At 47.3% G+C, this 22,947-nt stretch overlaps 1 protein-coding gene and 1 long non-coding RNA gene across 7 annotated transcripts in view; one reads left to right on the forward strand and one right to left on the reverse strand.

Moving 5' to 3' along the window:
* The window catches only part of NINJ2 (ninjurin 2), a 96,647-nt gene that overhangs the window by 55,206 nt on the left and 18,494 nt on the right, over positions 1-22,947 (reverse strand). The window lies entirely within an intron of this gene.
* LOC123567433 (uncharacterized) lies at positions 650-20,978 on the forward strand. 4 transcript variants are annotated; one of them, XR_012419841.1, is made up of 3 exons: positions 650-915; positions 12,993-13,100; positions 20,647-20,978. It is a non-coding gene; the product is annotated as an uncharacterized lncRNA (long non-coding RNA). The 4 variants fall into 4 exon arrangements; XR_012419840.1 differs by lacking the exon at positions 650-915 and adding an exon at positions 11,336-11,473 and having other exon boundaries at positions 12,965-13,100; XR_012419842.1 differs by lacking the exon at positions 650-915 and adding an exon at positions 11,336-11,473.

Genomic DNA, 22,947 nt, shown 5'->3' on the forward strand with positions numbered 1-22,947 from the left:
TAGGTGGCAGCAACCCTGATCTGTCAGTAGGACCAGCTGCACCCGTAGGAGCTCCTGGCTGGACAATGCCAAGGTTAGAAGTGTGTGGTTAAAAGTCCCATGGAGAGTTGGTGATGAGGTAGGGGTGAGGGGGGAGTGTTGAGAAGGCGGTATGCCATTCTGGAACCCCGGAACAGCATTTTAGGACTCAATGCCCAGAGGCGTTTTAGGACTCTGGAACCACAGGAAGGACTTTAGAGATTGGTTTTGCCTGATCTGTCTAATTTACAGAGGAAGAAACTGAGGTTCAGAGAGGCATGTATCCTACCAGCAGGCTTTGGTTAGTGATCTGGGTTGACCCGGTGAAGGTCAGTCTGACAGCACTGTGGCCTGGGGCCCTTTCAGTCACGGTGCCAGAGCCTCGGGCCCCAGGGAGACTGCAGTTTTAGATCAGGGGCCGAACTGCCTCTTATTGCAGAAGTTCTGTCTCCGTCTGCAGAGAAAAGGAGGCTCTCGGCCTCCCAGGGTAGCAAAAGGCAAACACACTTGGTTACCAGGAGCCCTTGAGAAGGTGGCAAGAGGGGAGAAGAGCAAACACCCGACTCCCTCCATCTCTGGCTTTTGGCTCTAGACTCGGATGGTTTGGAGCCAAGGCCTCCAACGGCCTCTCAGAGCTCTCAGAGAGCCCTGCTCAGGTACAGAAAAACTGGTCTCGTGTCTTCTCCATGGGCTCCCACAAACAAGAGCTTATCAGAAAGATCAGGCTTCTTTCTGAAAGGGCAGCAAAACCAAACCCCAGAACTTCGAAAGGTCATGTGCCTTGCGGAGAAATAGTTGGGGAGTCGGGTGCCGGCAATTTCTTTTGAGGAGAGCAGTGACTAGAAGCGATGGTCCAGGAGGGACGCACTTCATCGTCAGGCCCGTCGGATGGTGTCGGCAAGTATTTATCAGGAGTTGATGGTGTGTCCAGCCCTAAGCTGGGCACTTGGGGAAGAGGATACAGAGTATGTTGAGGACCTGGCCCCTGCTTGCAAGGTGCTTGCTGGGGATATAAGACTCTCATATGTGATTCAAAAAAGAGAAAAGGCAGCAGCTATGTTAGTGGCCAAAGAGAACATGCTTTAGTGGGAAAGAGAAGAATCCGTGTGGGCTCATCTAGTTCCGAAGAGCTTCATGGAGCGGGGCAATCTGTATACAGCCCCACACCCTGCAGTCAGTGTGTGAACCGAGGAGAGAGATGGGAACGAGCATAGGACTCACCCTTTCTACCTCTGTACACAGGCTGTGAGCTAGAATTAGAATGTAAAGAACGCTGTGTCCTGCAAGGGTTGCATGTTGCCTGCGGAGTCCTCCTGGGCCCTTGCAGGATGTGGCCAGGATGCTTAGTGCTGCAGATAGTCTCCTGGAAGAGAGGGACTTACACATTCTTGGTGAGCTGGGGATGGGTTTAGAATGATTCCTTGGGTAAAGAGGTAGCAAAATTACTGGATCCTAAAGAAGCTCCAAGTATCCTGAGCCCAGCAGCCTTGCATAAAGCCGTATTGCATAGTGACTACCATTTCAAGGTCTGGATTTAGAGTTGGCTTTGAATCCTATCTCTGCAGCTTTTAGTAACAGTGTGACGTTGTCATTGACCTCTCTAAGCTTCAGTTTCCTCATCTGTAAAGTGAAGATAATGTTCCTTAACAGTCAGGGTTATAGTGAGGACTAAGTGAGGGAGGGCTTAGCTCCCAGCTTGGCACCCTGAGCCCACGGCAGCCACATCATGGCTTTGTGCTCCAGTTTGTTGCCAGAGCCTGGTGTTTCATGGTTCGTCCTCTTGTCTGACTGTTTCTCAGATCAGGTAAGCCCTGAAGCGTCCTCTCATCCCTCAGGTGCCCTTTGGACACCTCCTAGTGAGGGGAGAGCGCAGGCAGTGTGGGAGTGGGAAACCAGACGTCGTCGCTGGGTGTCCATTCTATGGCTCGTGGGCATCCTGCAATGGGCCCAGGACACAATCAAGGGACCTGGATGGAAACGGGCCCCAAACTACTTCACTAGGAATTTTGTTTTCCTAGACCGCAGCTTCTTCATCTATAAAACAAACAGGTTAAACTAGACCAGCGATCCCCACTTTGCAGGAAGGCGAGAGGGTCTCAGACAGTATATGGGGTCCCTGATCCAGACGCACAGCAAACGTTGCCTGGAGAACAAATAGATGATGCATCTCACACGGAAAGGCTGTGCTGTTTGTCAAATGCACAGAGATGCTGCTATAATTTTTAAGATAGATGTGAAAAGTATTACTGAATGCATGGTAGCTTTTATCAGCACGCAGTTTTTCATTTGTAGATACTAAAAGTACAATTACAATGACTTGGAAGGATCCAAACGTGGTTTTGAAGTTTGTTTGTTTGTTTGTTTTTGAGGCGGAATCTCACTCTGTCACCCAGGCTGGAGTGCAGCGTGGCAGGATCTCAGCTCACTGCAACCTCTGCCTCCTGGGTTGGAGCAATTCTCCCACCTCAGCCTCCCAAGTAGCCGGGATTACAGGTGTGCGTCACCACGCCCAGCTAATTTTTGTATTTTTAGTAGAGATGGGGTTTTGCCACGTTGGCCAGGCTGGTCTTGAACTCCTGACCTCAGGTGATCCACCTGCCTCAGCCTCCCAGAGGGCTGGGATTACATTTGAAGTCTTAAAGAGGTACTCAGGCTTGAAAAGTTTGGCTACCACTGGATGAGATGAAGGACTTACTCAGTCCTTTCTGGACATGGCTCCTAAGTCCAACCGAACAAACAGGCAGTCCTGGGTCTCTAGCCTCACATCCTTCTTGAAGAAATAGCAGCGACTAGAAGAGGTTCCCCTGTGGCAGTGAAGACAAACTAGGAGGAGAGACAAGTAAGAAAGAGTAGTGTAGTGTACAATCAGGCATGGTGATTCACACCTGTAATCTCAGCACTTTGGGAGGCTGAGGCAGGAGGACGGCTAGAGCCCAGGAGTTCAAGACCAGCCTGGGCAGCATAGGGAGACCCCCATCTCTATAAAAATTCTTACAAAATTAGCCAGGCATGGTGGCACACACTTGTAGTCCCAGCTACCTGGGAGGCTGAGATGGGAGAACTGCTTGATCCTGGGAGTTTGAGGCTGCAGTGAGCTGTGATTGTACCACTGCACTCCAGCCTGGGTGACAGGGTGAGACCCTGTCAAAAAAAAAAAAAGAAAGAAAAAGAAAAAGAAAGAGAAAGAGAGAAAGGAAGAAAGGAAGGAAGGGAAGAAAGTGGGTCACTTACAGAGAGGAAGACAACTTTTATAAGAAAATCTGGAAAATGCTCAGGATTCTGTTTGTTTAAAGGCCTTTTTAAGAAGTGCTTTTTTGCCACTTCCTAGTATTTGTCATTGTTTCCTACTGCACACATGTTTGCAGCACATGGGAAGTGGGAGGAGTTAGAATGTCCTCCAAACTCCCCTGACACCCAGCTCCCAGCTTCATCCTCTAGAAAAATGTGTTTCTTTAACTTTTCAGGTCACAGACCCTTTCAGAATCAGATAAAGGTGATGGACCCCCTACCCCACCCTAGATGCAGCCACATACGGATAACTTTTCTTTTTTTTTTTAATTTTTATTTTTTCGTGAATAACTTGTCACGTAATTTCAGCAGGTTCATCACCTCCTGAGTTCACACGGACTCCCTTGGGAATGTACGGACACCCTAGCCCAGGTTAGGAAAACCTACTCTTGTATGGATTGTTTCCAACAAGTTTAAATTTGCCTTCCCTTAGTTGTCCGTAGATCTAAGCTCTAAAAGTCCCACGGAACTTGTAATGAGACCTCCACATGTCCCATCTCCCAAAAGGCTGTTGTAGGCTTCTTAGATTTTGGAAGACCAGGTCAGCAGAAGACAGCACGCACTCAGCCGCGACACCGCAAAGGCAGACATCAGCTCCAGGCTAGGTTCTCTGAGCAGCTGGTGCGGGTGAATGGAAGCAAGAGAGGGGCTGAGGAACAGAGTCCATCTGAGAGCCAGCACTCCCTCCTGACAGTGACGGTTTTGTAAGTTCCTGTCCTAGGAGCGGCGAGCCTGCAGACTTGCGGTTCTTGAAGCGGAAGGCGCCTCCCATCTCTAGGAAGCATCTCCCAGCCTCCGTCCCCCTCCCCTATGGCTACACATGCAGCTCTCCTTTCGCCTCAGGCTCTGCGTGAACACACCTTTCCCCAGGGCTCCTGCCCCGCCAGCCCGCCCTGTCTGTTCGTGCTGTGAGTCTCTGAATGTACCAGCCAAAATCAGGGAAGGTTTCTTCCCACCCACTCAAAACTTCACTTTTCTCATCATCCAAACTCTGAATCTAAAAGTCCAGTCGTTATTTACCAGCTTGAGTCCAAATCCACTCTTAGACTTAGTTTGCAACCAGCACGTACCCTGGGATGAGTGAGAGGCGACAGGCTAGGAAGGGATCTGGGGTTCACTAGTGACAGGCCAGGCTGCTAGGTTTGGCTGGGGTGCCACGATGTGCACCAGGCAAGGGAGGTGAATTCAAATACCAGGATGTTGGGCAATATTTCAAAGAGTGAGGCTGGGCACGGTGGCTCATGCCCGTAATCCCAGCACTCTGGGAGGCTGAGGCAGAAGGATCGCTTGAGCCCAGGAGTTCAAGATCAGACTGAGCAACATAGTGAGACCCTGTCTCTACAAAAAATTTTAAAAGTAGCTAGGTGTGGTGGTGCACACGCCTGTAGTCCCAGCTGCTCAGGAGGCAGAGGTAGGAGGATCGCTTGAGCCCAGGAGGTCAAGGCTGCAGTAAGCCGTGATCACACCACTGCACTCCAGCCTTGGCGACAGAGCGAGACTCTGTCTCAAAAACAAAAGCAAAAGACAAATAATGAAATTCATTTTTTGCTATTACAGCCCTTCCTCTACCCTCACCCTGAACTCTACGTCCCATCCTCTTACTCTACCTCCCATCGTACTATGCAAATGACTCATTGTTCTCTACAATGTTACCCTGCTGGGTTCCATTCTATCTGAGCTTTGTAGGACTCAACCTATGTGTAAAGGTATGAGCACTTCAAAGGAAGATTGGCAGGGAAGACCAGTCCTTCTGCTTATGTATTTTACTCTTTGATTTTAAAAATCAATTTATCCAATAGATATTTACAGAACTCTAATTAGGTTAGGATACTAGTGTATGGGGATACCGAAAAATACAAAGATATACCAGGATACTGGAATATGGGAAAATATATGAATGAATGAAATCTGGATTCACTTTCAAGAAGCTTGGTGTCTAGTATAGGAAATGACATACAAACCACATTTTATGGTATAAAAAATATATATGGCCAGGCACAGTGGCTCACACTTGTAATCCCAGCACTTTGGGAGGCCGAGGCAGGTAGATCACCTGAGGTCAGCAGTTCAAGACCAGTCTGGTCAACACGGTGAAACTCCGTCTCTACTAAAAATACATTTAGCCAGGCGTGGCGGCGTGTGCCTGTAATCTCAGCAACCCGGGAGGCTGAGGCAGGAGAATTGCCTTGAACCCAGGAGATGGAGGTTGCAGTGAGCCGAGATCGCGCCACTGCACTCCAGCCTGGGCGACAGAGCGAGACTCCGTCTCAAAAAAAAAAAAAGTTACGGCCCTAGCTTAGTAACTATCATGTAGCAAGTGATATTTGAGCTGGACACTGAAGGATGGGTAAGAGTTGGAGAGGCAAAGATGACGAAAAGGCATTCTAGGTGGTAGGAATGGTAGAGAGCCTTGGAAGCAGCGGGGTGGACCTACATGCAGACTAGCAAGTAGTTCTATTTGGCAAGAACATAGGGAGAGGGAGTAGACAGAGACAAGGTCAGAAAGCCAAGGTGAAGTCAAGACCTTGCGTTTCAGGCTGAAGAGTAGTTTGGGAATTTTAGGGGAATCACTGCAGGTTTTTGAGCAGAGTTTGTGGTGATCATGGCTGTATCTTCGAAAAATTAATTTGGGAGTTCTCTGGAGGCTACAATGAAGAAAAAGAAAGCATTGAGTAGCAGTATTAGAAGAGGGAACATCTACAGGAGTCTTTTCCAGTTACTTCTGGTCAGCTAAGCCAATAGGGACCTTGGCCTCTGTTCTCCACGGTCCTCACCGTCTGGACCTCTCAGGGACAGTATAGAAGGACAGTATAGTTGTTAGGAGCAGACTCTACTATAAAGTCCCTTCTCAGAGCTTGGTCCACCATGTGGAATAATTATATCCAGATTTGTTTTAAAGATTAAATGAGATAGAGTCTAACAAAACACTTATTAGCACAGAGGGAATGGATAAGCAATTTTTAATAAATGGTTGATAGGATAATCGTTATCCTATGACTCATCTTGTAGATATGTGCGTCTAAAACTGGAATCACCTCCTTTATGGGGAGGAAGCCATAGTTTCTTGTACCAAGTAGATGATCAATGAATATGAAATAAATAGATGTCATGATAGGTGAGGGATTAGGCTGTAAGAGTTTCATTAAATGTAGGAGAATCATTCCCTCTGAATGAGGACTGATACGTTCTTGCCTGAAGTGTTCCCTGTTCTCTCAGAAGTACAATCACTATAACTCGGCAGATAGGATGGGATGAGTCTGTCCTCGAGACAGGACATCAAGCCTCAGTTCTGGGTAATGTTTTGACCTCACTGGTCCTGGCGAGCGTTAGTCTGAAGTCACTAGGCCTCTGGGCCTGTTCCTAATGGGCCTGTGTCCACCCAGTGAAGAAGTATTCACAAGAAGCCCTCCTAATATCTGCTGGCTACATTCACGGGAACCATGGTGTAGGCCTGAAAAAAGAGCTGCGTTCGCAAGGAGGTAGTGGGAGCTAAGAGTTAGTATACAGCAATATTTAGGTGCTGGACTCCTGGTTGCTTTTCCCAATTCTATTGCCCAGAACTTATGAAACTTTGGACACTCTTCTCTCTGCTGCAGGGCCTGATCATCAAGGCATCCCTGAATATTGACTACCTCCTACCACAGCCTCCTACCTACAAAGGCATTGATGCACTAAGTGCCACAGGGCTCTCCAGGACTTAAGAGTTTCACTCTAGCTGAACATAAAAGGTGAAACACAGAAGAAATCTGGCGCTGTGGTTAAGGGTATAAACAATGGAGTCAGGGTGCCTGGCTCAAATCCTGGCTTTCTCACTAGCTGATACTAGGCAGTCACTCAACCTTTCTGCCCCTTAGTTTCCTCATCTCTAAAGTAGGAATAATAATAATAGTATCTACGAAATGGGATACTCTGAAGAGTTAAATAAAATAACTTAGCTTGGTGCAGTAGCTCGCGCCTGTCATCCCAGCACTTTGAGAGGTTGAGGTGGGAGGATTGCTTGAGCCCAGGAGTTCAAGGTCAGCCTGGGCAGCATCGCGAGACCCTGTCTCTACAAAAATTAAAAGATTACCCAGGTGTGGTAAGACACGCCTGCAGTTACAGCTACTCAAAAGGCTGAGATGGAAAGGTTGTCTGATCCTAGGAGTTCAGGGTTGCAGTGAGCTGTGATTACACCACTGTACACCAGCCTGGGTGAGAGCCAGACCCCATCTCAAAAAAATACATTAATTGACTAAAATAATTTGTGTAAAGTGCTAAATACAGTGATGGTCCATAGCAAGCACCTAACAACTGTTAACTATTATTTTTGAATTAACTCATAGCATCCAACCTGAAAAGCAACATATGGCAATAAGGAATTATCTAGGCCATGCCTTTAGAATTTTGTTCATCCTTTTAGAATTTAAGCTTCTTGTTAGAAGATCCTGTCCTGTATTTTCATGGATGCCCCAACACCCATTCCCGCTGCCTTGCGATCAAACAGGTGCTCAAATATTTTTTGAGAATATAATTAAGTACATTTCTACATTTCTAATTTCTAAATGAATGAAATAGAGAACTAGGAAACTTAGGACAGTGAGACTGACGTCCGCTGGGCAATGAGAGAAGACTTCTTAGAGGAGGTGAGACTGAGGTAGCCCTTGACAAGTTTGATAGGATTTAGATAAAGTGAAGCAAGGAAAATTCTAGTTATTAAAGCCTCGAATGGGTTGGGTGTTCATGAGAGGCTGGGGCAGACTTTGTGGGCACAGCTGCAGCATACCACACACATACTAAGGATGGTACCACTGTGCCCAGACCTGGGCTCTGAGCGTGGGGCAGGAAGACCGGGCTTAAGTGGAGCCAGAATGGCCTGGGACAGACTGGGCAGTGACAGGAGCCCATCAGCTGCTCAAGAGACCCCTGCCAAAATTTCAGCTAGAGCTGGGCGCCTGTAATCCCAGCTACTTGGGTGCCTGAGGCAGGAGAATCACTTGCACTCGGGAGGTGGAGGTTGCAGTGAGCCGAGATTGGGCCACTGCACTCCAGCCTGAGCGACAGAGCGAGACGCTGTCTCAAAAAGAAAAAAAAAAAAAAATCTCAATCGGCTAGGCCGAGTCCTTCCTGTGCTGTCCCTGTCCCTGCCGCATCCTCCCCGCCCTGCCCGCCGGCTCCTCCTTCACACCCTGTGCCAGACAGAAGGCCTGGGAGTGAGAAGACTGGCCATGGGGACAGAGAGCTGGATCCAAAGGTCAAGGCTGAGTCTGCCAGAGCCTGCAGGATCCCTGCACCGCTTTATTGGATCCCCAGGTTGAGCTGAGATGCTGCTCTGGGTGGAGAAGGGGCCACAAGCCTCTGGCAGACCTCTGTGTCACACCTTTCCACCAGGGAAAACTGGGCGTGGATGTTTCCCTTCGTCTGCAGTCTGAGATCTCCATGAGCACTCTTCCTAGAGGGGAAGGGAGAAGGCTTCTCACAGAGATCTCAGACTGCATAGGAAGGAGCCAGTTCTTTCCTTGCTTCTGCGTCTCGTCACAGCATCACCTACAAGGAGTGTCTGGCACACAACGGACACTCTTTCTGACTCTGGTACAGAGTGACCAACCTCACAATTAACAGCATTTCCTAATTTGACAGACAGGGAAAGCAAAAAACATAACCATGGTAATGCCTATATAATATGTGTCTGTGTCAGAGGCATTCGAACCAGAGTGACTCCATCTTGAATAGGGGCTGGTAAAATGAGGCCGAGACCTGCTGGGTGGCATTCCCAGGAGGTTAGGCATTCTTAGTCACAGGATGAGGTAAGAGGTCAGCACAAGATACAGGTCACAAAGGCCCTGCTGATGAAGCAGGATGCAGTAAGGAAGCCGACCAAAACCCACCAAAATCAAGATGGCGATGAAAGCGACCTCTGGTTGTCCTCACTGCTCATTGTACGCTAATTATACATTAGCACGCTAACAGACACTCCCACCAGCGCCATGATAGTTTACAAATGCCACGGCAACACCTGGAAATTATCCTACATGGTCTAAAAGAAGGAGGAGTCCTCAATTGGGGGAGGGGGAAAATCTCCATCTGCTTCCAAAAAACTCGTGAATAACTCACCCCTTATTTAGCATACGATCAAGAAATAACCATAAAAAGAGCCAACCAGCAGCCCTCAGGGTTGCTCTGCCTATAGAGTAGCCGTTCTTGTGTTTCTTTCCTTCTCTAGTAAACTCGCTTTCACTTTACTTTATGGAATAGCCCAGAGTTACTGTACAAGATCCGAAAAACCTTCTCTTGGGGTCTGGATCGGGACCCCTTTCCGGTAATGACACTCTTTTCATGTGCTAATTCATTTAATCCTCACAATGATCCTACGAGGTAGGTCCCATTATTATCTTCATTTTACATGGGGGAAAACTGGGGCCTAAAGGATGAGGAGCTTCCCAAGTTCACCCAAGGAGCAAGGGGTCCACAGGACTAGGAGCCTGGGATTTGCACCGAGGCAGTCTGGCTCCCTTCTCCACTGGCCACTGTGATGCTACCTGGGTGGAGGGAGCACAGGTCCAATGGCGGGGAGAGTCCAACACAACCCAGGATTCCTGTCTTCCAGGTCTCTCCACACAATTCACTTCATGACAGTCTAGCAAACGTGTCCAACCCATAGCCTGTGGGCCCCGTGCAGCCCAGGACAGCTTTGAATGCAGCCCAAAGCAAATTCGTGAATTTTCTTAAAACTTTATGAGTTCTTGGTTGGGCTGGTGGCTCACGCCTGCAATCCCAGCACTTTGGGAGGCTGAGGCAGGCGGATCACCTGAGGTCGGGAGTTTGAGACCAGCCTGTAAGTAAGAAACCCCTATCTTACTAAAAATACAAAATTAGCCAGGTGTAGTGGCACATGCCTGTAATCCCAGCTACTCAGGAGACTGTGGCAGGAGAATCGCTTGAACCCACGAGGCAGAGGTTGTGGTGAGCTGAGATTGCGCCATTGCACTCCAGCCTGGGCGACAAGAGTGAAACTCCGTCCCAACAACAACAACAAAATTATATATATAATATATATATACATGAAGTTTTTCTATGATTTTTTTTTTGAGTTTATCATAGTGTTACTGTATTTTATGTGTGGGGCAAGACAATTCTTCCAGTGTGGCCCAGGAAAACCAAACAACTGGACACCCCGGACGATGAAAAACAACGCTCTTCAGTCCCTGCCGTCACCAAAGCCCCACCTCAGTTCCTGTCCTTAGGTAACACCAAGATAGCAAAATGGAATTTTACCAAACCGCTCTTAGGTTCCTTCCCCAGGAGACCAGAAACGCCCTGGGGACTGCCTGCCTTTGAGGCAATTTTTTTTTTCCTTTTTAAAGAAAGTGGTAAACATCTGAAAATAGAGTTTTTGAAAGAAAGTGACTCTTCAGTTGTAATTATAGCAGAGTTGGCCACTGCTTTCTATCAGCAGGAAAGCTGCTTCTATTTTTTTTTTTAATTCTTTTTTTAATTCTTTTTTTCATTTGTTTTTGTTTTTTTAATTCTTTTCATTTGTTTTTGTTTTTTTAATTCTTTTTTTCATTTGTTTTTTTCATTTGTTTTTGTTTTTGTTTTTGTTTGGAGACCGAGTCTTGGTTAGTTGCCCAGGCTGGAGTGCAGTGAGTGGTGTGATCTCGGCTCACTGCAACCTCCGTCACCCAGGTTCAAGAGATTCTCCTGCCTCAGCCTCCCGAGTAGCTGGGACTGCAGGCTCCGGCCACCACACCTGGTTAATTTTGTTGTATTTTTAGTAGTGACGAAGTTTCACCATGTTGACCAGGCTGGTCTTGAACTCCTGGCTTCAGGTTATCTGCCCGCCTCGACCTCCCAAAATGCTGGGATTACAGGCGTGAGCCACCGCTCCGGCCTTCTAAATATAGCCTGTATAATGCAAATCCCCAAAGAGAGCCAGCCGCCGGCCCCATTCAGTTTCCTCCCTCAAAGGCTGGGGGTGTGCGCCCTGGGCAGGGCGAAGGGTTCCCTGCGGAGACGCCCCAGCCCCGCCTCGTGCCCCTCCCCAGTAGGCTTCGGGCCTGTACACAGACGCACACGGCGGGGGAGGAAGAAGGGGTCAACTTCACGCCAGATGTTTTGGGGGGAGCTGCTTCTTCAGTACGTGCTTGGATCAAGGGTGCATTTGCAAACGTTTCAAAATGCCGTAGAAGAGGTAGGAGTCAAGCGCTTGGGATCTGGAGGGGAAGGAGGAGAGGCAGTGAAACAGCAGAAAGGTTGGTGGGGAATGGGCTCAGTAATGGCCCCTGTCATGGCCTTGGGCCGGGACTCCTCAGCTCATTTTCTATTTCTAACTCACAGCATTTTCTATTTCTAACTCAGTGCCGGGCCCTGAGTCCTGTGCTCAACCTAGCAATTTGGAGACGGCGGTGGATATGCATGTAACAGAACAGGATGCTCTCCGGACAAACGTTCTGAAAGAAAGCCAAACGGAAGATCCTCCCGCCTCTGCTGGGCGTCTCTAATGACCCCTGGGGTGTGTTCCAGACATGCGTGGGCATCTGCGAATGTACTCACCTGAGAGCTGCCACTACCTTTTTATTTATTTATTTATTTATTTATTTATTTATTTATTTATTTATTTGGAGACGGAGTCTCGCTCCTCACTAGGCTGGAGGGCAGTGGCGTGCACTGCAACCTCCGCCTCCCGGGTGCCAGCGGTTCTCCTGCCTCAGCCTCCCGAGTAGCTGGGGCTACAGGCGCTACCGCCAGGCCCGGCTGATTTTTGTATTTTTAGTAGAGACGGGGGTTTCACCATGTTGACCAGGATGGCCTCGATCTCCTGACCTCATGATCCACCTGCCTGGGCCTCCAAAGTGCTGGCATTACAGGCGTGAGCCACTGCGCCCGGCCTGCCTCTACCTCTTGATCCATGGGATCAGAAATGAGAAATGCAAAGACTGTCGCTGTGTTATGTGTGTACTGTTTGTGATTGTAATTCACAATCCCCTGTCTTGCTCCTCACCCCATTTTCAATTAAGAATGCTTCCAGGACACTATCTGAAACTCCTGGAAGGCTAGATTTAGGTATAAACAGAGTAGAACTCCAGATTTCTGCAGTGCTCCTTAGGGGCTGAGTTTCCTGCATGCTCTTGAAAATTAGAGGAGATTTTTTTTTTTAACACTTCAAAATTATTGCAGAAAGGCAGGCAGATGAGAAGATAACCAGGTTGTGAGGAAGTCCAAGATATTTGGTAAGGATGCTCAAGTTTTGGGAAAGTTCAGCTGAAATAGCAATTTGTGGGTGGACTATTAGCAGGAAGTTGACTGGAGAATTAATCAGAGATTGAAGGGACATGGGGGACCGGGAGGATAAGTTTGAACTCGGGCTCAGGATATGGAAAAAGATTCAGTAAAGCTGAGAGTCCTGTGTGCTTAAGGTTTTAAAGTCCTAACCAGCCCCAGGGTGTCTAAGGCACGCTGGTAATTAGAATCAGAGATTCCATTCAGCAAAAGCAGACAGGAAAGCAAATCTCTTTTCTTTGTTTGTCCTGGTTGAAAACCAAACACGGTAGCCATTTGATGAAATTCCAATGTCAGGAGTGTTTGGGCAGGGAAGGGAGGGTAAAATTGCAGCTAGCCTCTGACCACAGGGAAATCTACCTCTCAGGCCATTCTTCAGCCCCGCACTCTGGAATGTTCACAGGGTGTCTGTGCATCTCCCCTGATTCCAGCCCACAGGACACTTGCTCTCTCTTTCTTGTGACCCCAACATGTCAGCTGGCAAGACTCAACATTCCTTTCTGGGACTGAGCAGCTTGAACCACTTGTATGAGTCACAGGTAATTTTCAGCAGTGTGAGAAACCACTGCATGAAGAGAAGTACTAGGTCCTGAGGAGGCTTAGCTCTGGGGTGATGGAGATGGGGGCGGGGGTGGAGAGAAGGCCCTAAAGGTCAACTGCAATGTCCCCATTTTCATGTATCTTCAGCAACATAGACAAATCCCAGCTGATCCAAGCTTTTGAAAACCTGACCTTTTGTAAAAATGAGGAAACTAAAGTTGTAGCCCTTTCTGGAGTGTGGAAGCTTTGGAAACATGGCACCACAGTGAGGCAAGCCGGGGAGGGTGCCAGCCCAAACCAGAACCAAGTGTGGGCATTTCATGCCATTAGCACAAAAGGTTAGTGGGCCGGGTTAAGCTTGGGCAAGATCTCAGAAGATCTTAGATCCAGTGTATTTTCTGTCAGTAGATTTCAGTCAGAAACGTCGTGAAAGATACCTCAGCTTGGCATTGGGCTTGGGGCAAAGATCTATGACTTTCTTTTCCGGGGAAGTTCTCTGAGAACTGAATCAATTTCTGCCCTCTAATCTATATTGCATCCCTTCCTGAACCAACCTACCTAAAACTGTGCCCCACTCCTCCATTTAAAAAAAAAAAAATTGTCATTTAAAAACGTTTGAGGCTGGGTGCAGTGGCCCACGCCTGTAATCCCAGCACTTTGGGAGACTGAGGCGGGCAGATCACTTGAAGCCAGGAGTTCAACACCAGCCTGGCCAACATGGCGAAATCCCATCTCTACTAAAATACAAAAATTAGCCAAGCATGGTGCCACATGCCTGTAGTCCCAGCTACTTGGGAGGCTGAGGCAGGATAATCATTTGAACCTAGAAGGTGGAGGTGGCAGTGAGCCAAGATTGCCCCACTGCATTCTATCCTGGGCAACAGAGTGAGACTGTGTAAAAAAACAAACAAACCACTTTTGAGTTTTCTACTGTCTACTGAATCGAGTACACATTCCTTTGCCTGGTTATTTAAAAATCCTCCATAATTCGGCCCCACCCCACCTATCCAGTTGTTCTTTCCTCCCCACACACCGTCTGATGTGGTCAGAAAGGCTTTTGCACTGTCCCAGATAGCTTACTCATTCCTGCCTGTTTCATTCCCAGTTTTCTCCTCATTCATTCCTGAATCTGAATTTATTCTTCTTTAACAAAACCAAAAGACCCCACCTTAGGATATCTTGCCAACTACTTCAATTCGCATTTCTCTATCTCCAAGTAACAAGTCACGCCTTGATATATATACCTCCCCGATATGACTAGAAGCCACCATGAGTTGAGCACAACTTATGTAAGTTATAGTGCCTCACATAAGTTGTGCTCAGTAAATAAATGTTGATTAGTTGCAGTTCTTTTTTTTTTTTTTTTCCGCACTGTCGCCTGGGCTGGAGTGCAACGGTGCAATCTCGGCTCACTGCAACCTCCGCCTCGCAGGTTCACACGATTCTCCTGCCTCAGCCTCCCTGGTAGCTGGGATTACAGGCGCACACCACCACAGCCGGCTAATTTTTTGTAGTTTTAGTAGAGATGGAGTTTCACTATGTTGGCCAGAATGGTCTCGAACTTCTGACCTCGTGATCCACCTGCCTCTGCCTCCCAAAGTGCTGGGATTACAGGCGTGAGCCACTGTGCCTGGCCTAGTTGCAGCTCTTTTTCTTCTACAGTAAAGGCCAAACACATACAAAATCAGTCTCCTCCCAATCCTGACTTGGGTCCTCTAAGTTTAGTAGCACAGACAGAAAATGTAGAGAATGGTTGTACCTAAGATATTAAGGGGGGATGAGTTCAAGACAGAATAAAATGTTTGCCCAACCCTGACATTTTAATGCTCATCTACTGGCATCTTCAGAACATTCAAACCCAGGACACCATAACACTAAATTCTTTCGTGTTTGAGACTTTTCCTCCTAATTCTCCTTCTCTTTGAGGGAATGGTATAAGTACAAGAGGTTGGAAGAAACCATACGCTTCTTTTTTGAAAAATAGAGACAGGAGCTGGTCATGTTGCCCAGGCCGGTCTAGAATTCTTGGGCTCAGATGAATCCTTCCCCATTGGCCCACCAAAATGCTGGGATTACAGGTGTCAATCACTGCACCCAGTCCCCATATACTTTTTTTTTTTTTTTTTGAGATGGAGTTTCGTTCTTGTTGCCTAGGCTGGAGTGCAGTGGCGTGGTCTTGGCTCACTGCAACCTCCACCTCCCCAGTTCAAGTGATCCTCCTGCCTCAGCCTCCTGAGTAGCTGGGATTACAGGCACATGCCATGACATGCTAAGTTTTGTACTTTTAGTGGAGATGGGGTTTCACCATGTTGGCCAGGCTGGTCTTGAACTCCTGACCTCAGGTGATCTGCCTGCCTTGGCCTCCAAAGTGCTGGGGTTACAGGTATGAGCCACCGCACCTGGCCCCTGTATACTTATTTAAACGCAATAGAACAGACATATAGACCAGTGGAATAGAATAGAGCCCAGAAATAAACCCTTGCGTATATGGTAAACTGATTGTCAGCAAGGGTTCCAAGACCATTCAATGGGGAAAGGATAATCTTTTCAATAAATGGTGCTGGAAAAACTGGATAGTCCCACATACAAAAGAATGAAACTGGACCCGTACCTTATGCCATATACAGAAACTAACTCAAAATGAACCAGAGACCTAAACTTAAGAGTTAACACTGTAAAACTCTTAAAAGAAGACACAGGGAAAAATCTTCACGACATTGGACTTCACAGTGATTTCTAGAATGTGACAGCAAAATCACAGGCAACAAAAGAAAAAAACAGATAAATTAGATTTCATCAAAATACAGAACTTGTGCACACTATTAAAAGAGTGAAAAGGGCTGGGTACAGTGGTTCACGCCTGTAATCCCAGCACTTTGGGAGGCCGAGGCAGGCAGATCACCTGAGGTCAGAAGTTCGAGACCAGCCTGGCCAATATGGTGAAACCCTGTCTCTAATAAAAATGCAAAAAAATTAGCCGAGCATGGCGGTAGGTGCCTGTAATCCCAGCTACTCAGGAGACTGAGGCAGGAGAATCGCTTGAGCCTGGGAGGCGAAGGTTGCAATGAGCCGAGACTGTGCCACTGCATGCCAGCCTGGGCAACAGAGCAAGACTCTGTATAAAAGTAAATAAATAAATAGGCCGGGCACAGTGGCTTACACCTGTAATCCCAGCACTTTGGGAGGCTGAGGCGGGCGGATCACCTTAAGTCGGGAGTTCGAGGCCAGCCTGACCAACATGGAGAAACCCCGTCTGTACTAAACATACAAAATTAGCCAGGTGTGGTGGTGCATGCCTGTAATCCCAGCTACTTGGGAGGCTGAGGCAGAAGAATAGCCTGAACCGGGAGGCAGAGGTTGTGGTGAGCTGAGATCATGCTATTGCACTCCAGCCTGGGCAACAAGAGCAAAACTCTATCTCAAAATAAATAAATAAATAGATAAATAAATAAAAATTAAAAGAGTGAAAAGACAACCCACAGAATGGGAGAAAACACTTGTAAATCATATTTCTGTTAAGGAATTAAAATCCAGAATAAAGAACTCCTATAACTTAGCATCAAGAAAACAAAACAACTCAATTCAATAAAGGAGAAAGAACTAGGGTAGATATTTCTCCAAAGAAGATACACAAATGGCCAACAAGCTTCATGAAAAAAGTCTCAGTGTCACCAGTCATTAGATAAATGCAAATGAAAACAAAATGAGATACAACTTCTTACCTATTAGGATGACTATTTGAAAAAAAACGAAAGAAGAAAGAAAAAAAAAGCAAGTGTTGGCAAGGATATAGAGAAATTGAAATTCTCATGCATGACTGGTGAGAATGTAAACAATGTAGCCACTGTGGAAAACAGTTTGGCAGTTCCTCAAAAAGTTAGAGAATTACCATATGACTTCACAATTTCATTCCTAGGTGTGTACCCCAAAAAAATTGAAAGAAAGGACTCCCATACCCATACACCGATGTTAATGGCAGCATATTCACAACAGCTAAAAGTCAGAAACAACCCGGTGTCCACTGGCAGATGAATGGATAAGCAAAATGCGATATAGTCATACAATGGAATATTATTCAGGCTTAGAAAGGAAGGAAATTCTGGCCAGGCGCAGTGGCTCACACCTGTAATCCCAGCACTTTGGGAGGCCCAGGCGGGCGGATCATGAGGTCAGGAGTTCAAGACCAGCCTGGCCAACATGGTAAAACCCCACCTCTACTAAAAATACAAAAATTAGCCGGGTGTGGTGGTGCATTCCTCTAATCCTAGCTACTCAGGAGGCTGAGGCAGGAGAATTGCTTGAACCTGGGAGGCGGGGGTTGCAGTGAGTCAAGACTGTGCCACTGCACTCCAGCCTGGGCAACAGAGCGAGACTTCATCTCAAAAAAAAAAAAAAAAAAAAGGCTGGGCACAGTGGCTCACGCTTGTAATCCCAGCACTTTGGGAGGCTGAGGCAGGCAGATCACGAGGTCAGGAGTTCGAGACCAGCCTGACCAACACGGTGAAACCCTGTCTCTACTAAAACTACAAAAATTAGCTGGGCGTGGTGGCAGGCGCCTGTGATCCAAGCTACTCAGGAGGCTGAGGCAGGAGAATCGCTTGAACCCTGGAGGCAGAGGTTGCAGTGAACCAAGATCGTACCACTGCACTCCAGCCTGGGCGACCGAGTAAGACTCCATCTCAAAAAGAAAAAAAAAAAAGGGTTTACCGCAATTAATGTACCCCAAATGCTGCTGGGTAGCGACTTGCAGAAGGAATGCTAAGTGTGGGCTTTGACACAACCCAATTCCCTGTGGCAACCAGGTGTTGCTGGTTTAGGTTAGTGATTCGTGCTTACGGGTGGGGTAGAAGAAATACAGCCTCGGCTTATGAATACCTAGGCACAGAATGTCCTCAGCTCGGCCCTATGGGGAACTGTTCTCACAACCCTGTGAGTTCTTCCCAAGGAATCAGGGCCAAACAGAGGATTAAGGACCTCAAAAAAAAGGGAGTTCTCAATCCAGTTCCTTCAGCAGAGTCACTGTACCTTGAAGGACCGGCACCATTTGTGCTTCAGGGAAAACAACACTGGCCTCTAACAGAAGGTGGGAGTGGGAACTCTCCCCTGCACCCCTATGCTTTAGGAGGAAGGTGCTGCCCACATGCTGAGCCAGTTGCAGGAGAGCACCTAGGCCTGCTGCATTCCACCTCCTGCAGAGACACCCGTGTGCTCCTGTGTTGTAGCTTGTTAAGGGAGTGTAGACTTGTCCTTCTTGTGTTGAGTAATTTTTCAGGGAGGCTGGAAGAACTAGAGGGTAAATTTCCTCTCTACTCCAGCCAGGGCTTCCAGGAGCCAGGGCCTCCACTCCAATATATGCATGCATTGTGTTGTTATTTCCTATTAAATCCCATCTTTTCACCCACCACTGAGTATTACACTAGTATTGACACTTAGTTTTCAATCCAGTTTAATATTTTATACACAGGTTCTTGTACTGGTTTCCAATTATTTTATGTAAGTATTGAATTCCCCCTCAAAATTACAAACCCTCAAAATTACAAACCTCTTGGGAACCCTGCTTTAGCACCTATGTTCCCTCCCACATCCAGTACACAATGAACATTAGATCAGTGTCAATCACTATATGGGAATATGTAAATAACCTAGTGTAGATCTATAGTAAGTAATACTCTGCAACAGTTAAAATAATAAGGTGGATCTACATATTCTGACATGGAGAGATTTCCAATTCATATTATTTAGTCCCCCAAAATTAAAGCAATCAGGCACAGTACAAAGCCCTTTATGTAGCAGGAAGTAAAAGAAACAAGGGCCTGGTCCATCCATCTGTTTATTTCCTTCCTCCTACGTACCCCTAGTCACAGACATTTGTTACAATCCAGTGTGGCAGAACTCAGTAATTTCCTGTATTTTCCCTTTCAAAAAGAACTGTAGTTAATGTTAAATAAATGTCTAAGTCAGTTGCCATAGGACTTGCCACAATAACAGTCACACTTACATGGGGCTGTCATTACTCACAGTGCTTTACATGAATTAACTCATTTAACCCTCACAATAGTCTTATAAGACACTGAGGCACAGAGAGGTGAAGTCACTTGCCCTAGGTCAGACAGCACAGCAAGGAGGCGGCAGACCCAGGATTCAAGCCCAGGAGCCTGTGTCCTTAACCTCTATGCTGAAGGTGCTTTTCTTTGTTTCTACTTTTTGTGTATGCCTCAGTGATGGCACTCAGAACGCTGTGTAAGAATTAACGGAAAAGAAAAAAAAATCCCCATTCCCACCCTAACCTGTGGCTCCGTTTATGGACTTGTAGGTTTGAGGTACCTATAAGGAGCTACTGATGCCTTCTGGAAACTATGTGTGGGCTGCTACTGAGAGAACATGACCATTTGCTGTGACTGTGTTAGTCAAGTGATATACATAGATCTCCCCAGCAAGCGCCTCCTGAGGACGGGTTCCAGCCCCAACCCTAGGTCATATCAAGTACAACTTCAGCTATTAAGCTGGCTAATGATGGTCCAGGTGTAACAAATCCCACCTGATTGAAAGCAGCAGGGGTAGACCTGCTAACTTTTATAGAAACATAGGTACAAAGTATAAGATTCCTAGGACTCTGATTCTTGGCTCCTCAAAAGCTTGAGGAACAAATATTGATGCCATCTAAAAGCAAATTAGAAGGCTTTGCGCAGGCCTAGGCCCCCGAATAATGTGCTGGAGATGACACTGTGTTTAGTGCTGTTTCAGGTTAAGTCAGCATCCCTCCAATGTGCAGACCTACTGTCATAGCAATATATATCCCTGGTTCACACATGGAACGTTTGCTTTCTGGCAGCCAAATGCACTTGGAACTGGCAGTAATGATCGCACAAAAGCAGGAAAGCTGAGCAGTTAGTCACATGACTACCAAGGTACTGAGATGGAAGAATTGGGCATCACTTAATGAAAATATCTTGGCATCTCAGAATCAGAAGTTTCCAAACTTGGAGGCAGTTTCAGAACCATCATATTCAAAGTCCTTGTTTTACAAATGTGGCAACTGAAGCTTTAAAAAAAAGGTAGGCCTCAGGGCTCCTTGCCTGAGCAAAGTTAAAGTGTAGTTCTTCCAATACAATTCACTCAGACCTCCCTTTCAATGACAGCAGGGCCTTTAGTCCCAGCTACAGTCATTAATTCATCCCTGGTACTTGACTTCTATTCCTCCTTTCCTCTTAATGGTCCTGTTTTCATTTCCTTTTGTTTTTGAGACTGAGTCTTGCCCTGTCACCTAGGCTGGAGTGTAGTGGTGCCATATGGGTTCACTGCAACCTCAGCCTACAGGGTTCAAGTGATTCTCATGCCTCAGCATTCCGAGTAGGGCTAATTTTTGTATTTTTAGTAGAGATCCCCGTCTCTTCACTATGTCGGCCAGGCTGGTCTTGTACTCCTGGCCTCAAGTGATCTACCCACCTCGGCCTCCCAAAGTGCTGGGATTACAGGTGTGAGCCATTGTGCTAGGCCACATTTTTATCTTTAATTGTTCTGTTTGTGTTTTGTTTACTCATACAGAAAAGGAGAATCATACCTCCATTCCACCACCCCACTCCAACCCCTCCGCCGTGGCTCCAATGCTACAGACCACTCCCAACTTCAGTCCCAGAAGAATGGAAGGAAGGCTGCAACTTAAGAGACTGGGGTTAGAAGTGATCTTCAGAAATTGTTTGCCTTGCCTGCGTCTAGAGTTCTTACGGTTTGGGTCCTCCAGGTGGTTTTCAGGCTTTTCTCTTATGTAACCATGTTTATGAGGTGAAGTTATTTGACAATGTGCTTGTACTGCTTTCAAATAATGAAAACCAGCCATTGCCCTACTAATGTCTCATCAGAACAAAAATTCTGCCTTCCACGTGCAGACTGCTCTCTGGTTTTCAAAACTACTGCTTCTCCCTTCCGGAACAGCCCTACCTTCCCACTTGGAAGGGGGCACGGGAAAGTGGCTGCACTGAGTTGCCCCTCCTGCCTCCCTTCCCTCCCCTCCCCTCACCCTCTCCACCTCCTCCTTTGCAGAAGGCAGTGGGTTGATGTCCACGTTGATCTGCAGGTGGGTTCCAGTTGGACAGTCTCTGGACAAAAGCAAAGCCTACTTTTCTCCTCAGGGTGAAAGGGGTGGGGAGAGGCCATGAGGATGGGAGGAGAGTGCCCCAAATCAAAATGCTTCTCCCGGAGTCAGGAAAGAATTCCAGACCACTAGCTCTGACCAGACTCTTGTGCTAAAGAAACAGGCTGCGGCCGGGTGCGGTGGCTCACGCTTGTAATCCCAGCACTTTGGGAGGCCGAGGCGGGCGGATCACAAGGTCAGGAGATTGAGACCATCCTGGCTAACACGGTGAAACCCCGTCTCTACTAAAAACACAAAAAAATTAGCCTGGTGTCGTGGCAGGCGCCTATAGTCCCAGCTACTCAGGCAGGAGAATTGCTTGAACCTGGGAGGTGGAGGTTGCAGTGAGCCAAGATCATGCCACTGCACTCCAGCCTGGGCAACAGAGCGAGACTCCATCTCAAAAAAAAACCACAAAAAACAAAACAAAACAAAACAAAACAAAACAAAAAAAGGCTGTAAGGGCAGTCTCTTCTAATACTGCCCTGGAGCTAGGTTATTTCCTAGACTGGCTCAGAAAATATCTGTCTTTGAGAACAGTGCCGCTTTAGCATAGAATCTAGCAGAACACCGTCGTTCTACATGGTCCTGGCATGACCTCCCCTTGGGGTGTGGACGGCCGAAAAGGGCACACAGTTTCGGTTTGACAGCCTAAGATGTGAATCCCAGTTGAGCCATTGACTAGCTGTGACCTTGAGCACATTAACTTTCCTGAACTTCAAGTTTTCTCATCTTAAGTGGGGGTTAATAATACTTACACTGTGGCCCTAAAAAATCAGAGAGAAAAAAGAGTCTATGCAAAATGCTTGCTTCATACAAAGGGCCCAGAAGTGGTAGTTTTTTGTTTGTTTGTTTTTTGAGACAGTTTCGCTCTTGCTGCCCAGCCTGGAGTGCAATGGCGCTATCTTGGCTCACTGCAACCTCCGCCTCCCGAGTTCAAGCGATTCTTCTACCTCAGCCTCCCCAGTAGCTGGGATTACAGGCGCCGCGGCCACACCCGGCTAAGTTTTGTATTTTTAGTAGAGACGGGGTTTCGTCCTGCTGGCCAGGCTGGTCTTGAACTCCTGACCTCAGGTCCGCCCGCCTCCGCCTCCCAAAGTGCTGGGATTACAGGAGTGAGCCAGGGCCGGGCGCGGTGGAAATAAAATTAGTTTTGTTGTTAAAATTAAATTAGAAAGTTTGAAGACTAAATATAGTTCAGACATTGTTGCCTGGTCTATTGGTCAAACAGATGTATACCGACACTGCTAGATGTTTTAAGATTATAAGGCCGGGCCGGGCGCGGTGGCTCAAGCCTGTAATCCCAGCACTTTGGGAGGCCGAGACGGGCGGATCACAAGGTCAGGAGATCGAGACCATCCTGGCTAACACGGTGAAACCCCATCTCTACTAAAAAATACAAAAAAAACCCAGCCGGGAGTGGTGACTGGCACCTGTAGTCCCAGCTACTCGGGAGGCTGAGGCAGGAGAATGGCGTAAACCCGGGAGGCGGAGCTTGCAGTGAGGCAAGATCCGACCACTGCACTCCAGCCTGGGCGACAGAGCGAGACTCCGTCTCAAAAAAAAAAAAAAAGAAAAAAGAAAAAATCTTGGCCGGGCGCGGTGGCTCAAGCCTGTAATCCCAGCACTTTGGGAGGCCGAGACGGGCGGATCACGAGGTCAGGAGATCGAGACCATCCTGGCGAACACGGTGAAACCCCGTCTCTACTAAAAAT

Source organism: Macaca fascicularis, chromosome 11, assembly GCF_037993035.2.
Source record: "Macaca fascicularis isolate 582-1 chromosome 11, T2T-MFA8v1.1".
NCBI classification, from domain to species: Eukaryota; Metazoa; Chordata; class Mammalia; order Primates; family Cercopithecidae; genus Macaca; species Macaca fascicularis.